An 8,006-nucleotide genomic window follows, 5' to 3' on the forward strand; every position below is an offset into this window, starting at 1 on the left:
AAACAGCTTGTAATGCGTAATTTGAAAAAGAGAAAACAGGATCCTCAAGAAATAGGCTTGATAGTTGAGGATGCCATTGATAAAGTAAAAAAAAATCTTTTACTTAAAACGCACGTATTCAATCTGCCAAAAATGCCCAGGGAGATTGTAATCACTGATGCAGAAAGACGACAACGATCCGAGAGAATGAAGAAATATTGGGCTGATCGAAAGAGAATAGAAAGGCCACACAGCTTCAGAACCAAGGACGTTTTTAGTTGATTGACTTAGGTGGTCCTATGTCGCCAAAAAGACAAGAAAAGGATTAGTTCATACTAGTGATACAAATATTTCTCTAACAACTAAACCTCGGCAACCTGAACATGTAAGTTTTGCTTATAGAAACTGGAAATAATAAAGAATTAAAACACGAATTGATTCAATCAATGTGTTAACCAATGTGTGGGACTCATTTGGGCTGTTGTATGAGTGAGAATTGTTGCCGAACTGTGTTCGAGCCTGTGATATGTTTGTGAAAGTTGTGTAATTCTGAATAATAGTATGATGAAATATCACGCTGATAACATGTCAAACTCAATCTCAGAAATCTTTTAATCAGCAGATTGTATCTCAGAAGATGTGGATCAACAACTTACTTTTTCCTCCACCTCCTGTCTAGAGAGCTTACTTTACTCCCTGGAACAAAATACTAAAGTGTCACTTTTTCGCTCTCGGAAGGGAAAAACTGGAAAAAGTAGCTCCATTTGAATAACATAGAAAGCATCTCTATTTTGAAAACGTACATTTGAAATAGGTTAGAAGGTCTGAGCTCACATGAGGAAGCATATAGAGTAGTCATTAAACCAACCAAATTCAATACCTCAATCGGACATTTGATCAATATATGAAATTTATGTTATCTATGCTATTATCATTAGTTATATATATATATATATATATATATATATATATATATATATATATATATATAATATATATATATATAAGACAATAGATTTAGGAACTGTAGAGTAAGCACTTTGTACTAGTATTTGAACCTCTGTAAGATTATTTCTCGTGTCATTCCGTTACCAATAGTCATGCTGCCATTATGTACGTTTTTTATTTGTTAAATAAATCTTTTTAAAAAGTGAGTTGTGCGTTCGTTTATCTTATCTATTGAATAGACAATCTAGATTCTTTATCCTATGATATTCCTTGAATTCAAAATACTTCATTGCAAATTGTATTTACCTCAACATCTACTCTAGGGATTCTCTCCCTCAATGCAAAACAATAACATATGAAATTTTTAAGATGAAACTCAGTTTTATTCTATGCTATTCCTCATAATCAAACATTGCATTCCAACAAATATGTATCAAGAACAATATCTACTCAAAGGATTTTTATGTAATATGGGGAATATTGAGAGGCTTGTATTGTAGTTTTATTGTGCCTTTCTTTCAGGTTGTTGAGCTGATCAAGATTGAACTAAATTTTTCCAATATGAACTCTAGTGAACCTTGATTTGTTTGTTGAAGAATTTATTCATGCACAAAATGAGCACCTGAATTCTGTGTTGCCATAAAAGATTTGCTAACTTGCTTCTTATCCATCCATATTATTGCAGTCTTCTAGCATTTCTATAGTACTGGCTTGGATTTCGTAATGAAATTAATGCAAACGTATTTAGAAATGTATTTGAACCGTGCGACCCCACGACGTTTTAACCTGAAATTAGGCCGGGTGCTCCACGTGTTTTCTTGCAAATCGGAAAATTTGAGTGGAAGAGCGGCAGTTCTAAACGAGTCGACACCGCAAGAAGATGTAGTCGCAGAACAAGTCTCGGTCTCTAATTTAGGCTTCGGCCTACTTAGATGAAAAATCTCCTTATTATTATTTTGTAAAATTTAAAAAATATGTAGTCCGGAAAATAGTACTTAAAATTTAAACGTGAGTGATTGTGAGTGCCGATTTATTTGTTAAGTTTTCGATTCCATGGTGAGTGCCAAAATTATTTTATTATGCTCCAATAGATTGACCAGATAAATTGACCGAAGCCCTAAATTTATTGTAGAGTGAGTTAGCAAATTCTTGACTGAATATTAATTATGAATCATCGCGGTAAATCCTAATTTGAGTAATATTATTTGGAATTATTTTTTTAATGCAATTTTGAAACAAGTAATTGAATAAATAACCGGATTGGTTACAGTGAAGATTATGATTCGATGTAACAGAATTTCAAAGATGACCGAAAATTTTATGTTTGAATACAACTAATGAATTAATGTCAGTAGCAATTCTATAAAATCTTTTATTTTACGTTCCTGGCTCGTGATAAGTTACTTTGTTACTAGAACAGGTGTTGTAAAACAATAGTGAAGATTTTGGCATTTGCATGAACGAATCCATCCAAAGCTCCCAACCGTGTATTCAAATAATTTAAACAGATTAATAGTTGAGTGGAGATTTTAAAAGCAATTATTTAATTTTTCCTTGTTACAAAATGTGGGGCCAACAAAGTCCCCCCTCCCACCGTTACAAATTATGTTAGGGGTGGAGTAGTGTTATATTAATACCACCACCCGTTACATTTACAAGGATCTCTCTCAATGCAACACAATGTATGATCGAATTTTTAATGAAACTCAACTCCAAACTCACAAAAGGTGAGTACCAAACTACTCAGTTCTGTGAGCTTTCGCAGCCGCCAGCTAAAACGTTGACCATTAAATCCAAGGGTTGAAGGTGGGAGACCTAAATTGAAAGGGTTGAATAAGGGTCATGGCCGAAGTGAAGGGTTGGAATCCTTCAGCAGTGGTCTACATTGGGGTGGAAAATGACCATCGTCGGCATGTGGAACTGTGACGGGAGAGGAGATTGGTCCCCAGTGGATAACACCGGCAGTTGCTGAATTCGGGCGTTTCTTCCCAGGACTATGGGGAGGTCGGCTGTAGAAGGTCCACGTGCCATGGAAGTCCCAGGCCTCAGGGAGTCACCAAAGGTACAGTGAAGTTCAGATAAGTGGAAGAGCATGTAGGTGTGTAGGTGGAGACTGTACGGTGATTTCCATAGTAATTATTGCCGGTCTAACTCTGATTATAAAGCTACGTTTACCGATAAATACTGAATTTTACAGTTTCATTTTGATTTATGTGGCATTTCTAAATAATTGACCGAACGAAGTGAGGTCTGAGATTCAAGTCGACGGTTTGGCATTTCTCTTAATGTTTAAATGTTTATATGTTTATATATTTATATGTTGCGCATTTACGGCGAAACGCGGTAATAGATTTTCATGAAATTTGACAGGTATGTTCCTTTTTAAATTGCGCGTCGACAAATATACAAGGTTTTTGGAAATTTTGCATTTCAAGGATAATATAAAAGGAAAAAGGAGCCTCCTTCATACGCCAATATTAGAGTAAAAATCAGACTATAGAATTATTCATCATAGATCAGCTGACAAATGATTACACAGATGTGTGGAGAAGCCAGTCTATTACTGTATTTGTATGAGGTCTATAGTTTCAATCAAAGACATTAAAGAGGTATGCATCTTTAAGCTGGGTTTACACCAAAGTTATTAACAGAATGGTTATAACTTAATCCTTATAGATTCTATTAGATTGAACGGAAGTTGACAAACACATATGTTCATCATGTGTATGATAAGTTATGTTCAATCTAATATAATCTAAAAGGATTGAGTTTTTAACATTTTATTAATAAATTTGGTCTAATCGCAGCTTTAAGGTATTTGGTTTCAATATTTAGTTTTGCAGTCATGGTATTATTATGCGTGCCCATCAGTATCAATATTCTCACATTCGAAAAAACTAATTTAATAGGTGAATAAAAATAAACAAATGAACTGAATAATGCTGGAGAATTTATAATATTTTTGATTCTAAAAAATTAATTTTCATCAGATAGAAAGATCGTCACGGAACTGGATGAATTATATCATATGAAATACAAATTCAAACGTGAACTGAGTTCGTTAACATTTAAAACAGTTGACATCTGGTACTTGTGGATGAGAATACTGCGTGAGGTCTACTGTTCACAGAACTACTAGTAAATAAACATAGACAGGGATATTCATTGACAGATATCTGACTTGGGAAGCTCATATTAATTATATATCAAGCAAACTTTAAAGAGTGATTTATCTGATCAGAGAACTGAAAAATCATGTTCCAGATAATTATTTGAGATCGACATATTTTGCTATCTCTCAGAGTATTGCAACATATGACATACTACTGTGGGGAAATAGTAGTCATGCAGAAAATATTTTATTATTGCAATGAAGGTGGTCAGGGCTTTAATTGATTCTCATAGACTAGCACACTGTAAGCCTCTTATTGTCCAACTTAGAATAATGACAATAGTGAATTTTTACATATATACTGTATTGTTGCATGTTAAGAAAAACTAATCCAATTTAAAATATTGTTGCATGTTAAGAAAAACTCATCCAATTTAAAATTATGGCATCAAACTCATAGCCATAACACAAGAAATTGTCATAGGATTGATATTCCCTAGCATAGGTCATCCAAAACAGCCAAAACAGCCAAAAGTTATTATACATTTGATATGAAAATTTACAATAAATAACCTACAGATTTAATATTAGAAACAGAAAAGAAATTTAAGACGAGATTATTGAATTGGCTTGTGATAAATCCCTTTTATAGTGTTGAAGAGTTCTTTGAGAGTGAAATAATATTGTTGCTTAGAGTTAAGAGGTTTCTATTTGTATTTATATATTGTTCGAAAGGCTCAAGTTGTGCTGTAAGGAATATGTTTTGTGCATTCAAATGAATTTCATTAATGTATTTGAAAAATCTAATTGACTTTCAGTTTACTTAGGTACTGTATTATTTTCAAGACTCAGTAATGTAATTTTGTGTGTGCAGTTGCTGTGAAACTTGATTTTATCTTTTGTCTTACTGTATTCAATATTTGACTTTGCCCATTGTTCTAAGAATTTAATGGCAATAAAATCATATTTGTTTATTTATTTATAAGTAAAAACAAAACAGAGAAGTTCAGAGAATTGGAAGAGGATGTAGGTGTGTAAGTGGAGACTGCATGGCAATTTCCATAATGATTGTTGCCAGTCTAACTCCGGTATTTACCTTCTTTTACCTACCTAAGATACTGTGGAATTATTGATGTATTGTGATTGATATGTGGCGTTTCTTCATGATTAATGAAAATAAATAAAATACTATGATGTCATAGGTGCATTGTGAGCTACATTTCTCCATAATGATTTTCCATGTGGAAATGTTCTCAATATTCGTTGATATACTCGTATTATGTTGTCATATCGATTGATAATATGACTGTATTGTGGTCGACAAAATATAATAGATTATAAGGAAGAATTCAATAGGAAAAAATATATCAAGGATTCATGATGCAACAGACTTGATAATAAGAGTAGGAGAAGATTAAATTCAAATGGCGATGAGAAAAAATAAAGCAAAGCTAAATACGCACATATTAGTTTCAGTGGGAGTAACTGGTGCAGTAGGAATATAATTCTCATAAGTTGCAATGGGTCTATTCATAAGCTCTCGGCCGTGCTGAGTGAGAACAGTCCAATCAGAACTCGTTAAAATTATATTTTCATTGTGCCGGTGACTTCCACTAATACTGATATGTGGGAATTAATCTTGAGGATAATTCATGATGCAATCGACTAAACAGACTTGATAATAATATTAGAAGCAGAATGAATTGAAATAGCAAGTGTTGAATGGTATTCGAAACAACTGATTCTCGATAAATTCAGTATTGATAATCCCTCATTCATGCCAATTTTTGTGTTTATGAGTTGTCTATCCTTGCAGATCCTCGATTGTAACTGTTACGAGTGAATGATACAACAGTTTAATGGGTAGCAGTCGATCAGCTTCCTGATGCCCATTAATCCTTTGGAACCTATCATGAATAAAGCCGTGTCCACACTGAACAAATGTTCGACATACATGTTCGGCAAACATGTTTGTTGAGGAGCTCAGGGACAAACATTTTAAAAAGTTTGGACAATCATTGTTTGTCAAACAAAAATTACAGTTTTCCAAACATTTTCAGAGTTGACAGCTGTAAAACATAAAACCTGTTCTTCCCACTTACAAATATTTTGTTTGGTGACGCGTCCACACTGGCCAAGGGCAAACATTGTTTGTCAAGCATAATAAAATTCGCCCAATCTTTTTCAACAAACATGTTTGTCGAACATTTGTTCTGTGTGAACACGGCTTAACATGTTACTTTTAGACATGAATAACTATGCAACTTTTCAGTCACTTTGTCTCAGTATTCAATATTAAGAATCAATCATTCAGAATTATACAACTTACAGAAAAGTACCTCAGGCTAACAACTTACGCCCAAAACGGTTCCAATTCTAATTTTTACTTAACTTGCCCTATTACCATAGGTAAGGAAAGTATTGCTTTCCGAAAAAAATTAAGGTACCTCAATTTCTGAATTTCTATACGTTTCAAGGTCCCCTGAGTCCAAAAAAGTGGTTTTTGGGTATTGGTATGTGTGTGTGTGTGTGTGTGTGTGTGTGGTGTGTGTGTGTGTTGTGTGTGTGTGTGTGTGTGTGTGTGTGTGTGTGTGTGTGTGTTTGTGTGTGTGGTGTGTGTGTGTGTGTGCGTGTGTGTGTATGAGTGTATGTGCGTCTGTGTACACGATATCTCATCTCCCAATTAACGGAATAACTTGAAATTTGGAACTTAAGGTCCTTACACGATAAGGATCCGACACGAACAATTTCGATCAAATGCAATTCACGATGGCGGCTAACATGGAAAATGTTCTCAAAAACAGGGGTTTTCGCGATTTTCTCGAAAACGGCTCCAATGATTTTGATCAAATTTATACCTAAAAAAGTCATTGATAAGCTCTATCAACTATCACAAGTCCCATACCTGTAAAAATTTCAGGAGCTGCGCCCCATCTATGCAAAGTTTGATTTTAGATTCCCAATTATCAGGCTTCAGATACAATTTAAACAAAAAATTCCAAATGGAAAAGATTGAGCATGAAAATCTCTTCAATTAATGTTCAGTAACATTTTCACCTAAAATTGAAAATAAGCTCAAAATTCGAGAAAATGTTATTATTTCAATTACAAACTGTTGGCAACTGTTGATTCTATTAAATCATTCACTATGAATATATAGCAAACTTCGTGTGTCTGCAGCGTTATTGTCCTGTAACCAGCTGGCTTAGATCTTTGAATAGTAGACTTGAGTTGCGCGGGAACACTAGCGTTAGTTGATCAATTTTCATAACGGCAAGGAAAGTTATGAGAGTGCGCCACACCAGATTTTTAATTCTAAAGAATTAGATCATTCGACATATTATAATTCCTTATTTGCTGTGGAAACTGAGTTGAGCAACGCTATCAATATAATCATCAGCAATAGCATAGTTGATATCATTGAATATACTTAATGCTCTTTTATCATGCTAGAAAACTAACCATGCTAGAAACTCATCATCATCGTCGTCATGGATTAGGCTTTCCAAGCCTGTTCCGGCGTCCAAATAACCGTACGGTAACTCTCACTTAGGATTTTGGTGTTAGATCTGTAGTATATGATGCGAACTAGTATGTAAAATTATGATAAAATACATCATTTTCATCAACTATTTGCTTTTTTCACTTCATGTTGGAGCAGATCTTCTCTTTGATGAATATGCGGTAAGTGAATTATGTATGTTATGTATTCTTATTGGATGGTTTTTTATCAGTTTATTTATAAATCATTGAACGAGTGAGCACATTAAGGTGCGTACAGACTTACGCGCCGCGAACATGAGCAATTCACTTTCAATCAGCTGATGCCAAGCTTTTTATATCTGTATCTTACCGTTTCTGTAAAAATACAGATATAGTCAGCTGATTAAGAGTGAATTGCTCATGTTCGCGGTGCGTATATCTGTATGCACCTTTATAGTTGATTTCTTCAATTTAAACACATAAT

Source organism: Nilaparvata lugens, chromosome 7 (genome assembly GCF_014356525.2).
Source record: "Nilaparvata lugens isolate BPH chromosome 7, ASM1435652v1, whole genome shotgun sequence".
NCBI lineage: Eukaryota > Metazoa > Arthropoda > Insecta > Hemiptera > Delphacidae > Nilaparvata > Nilaparvata lugens.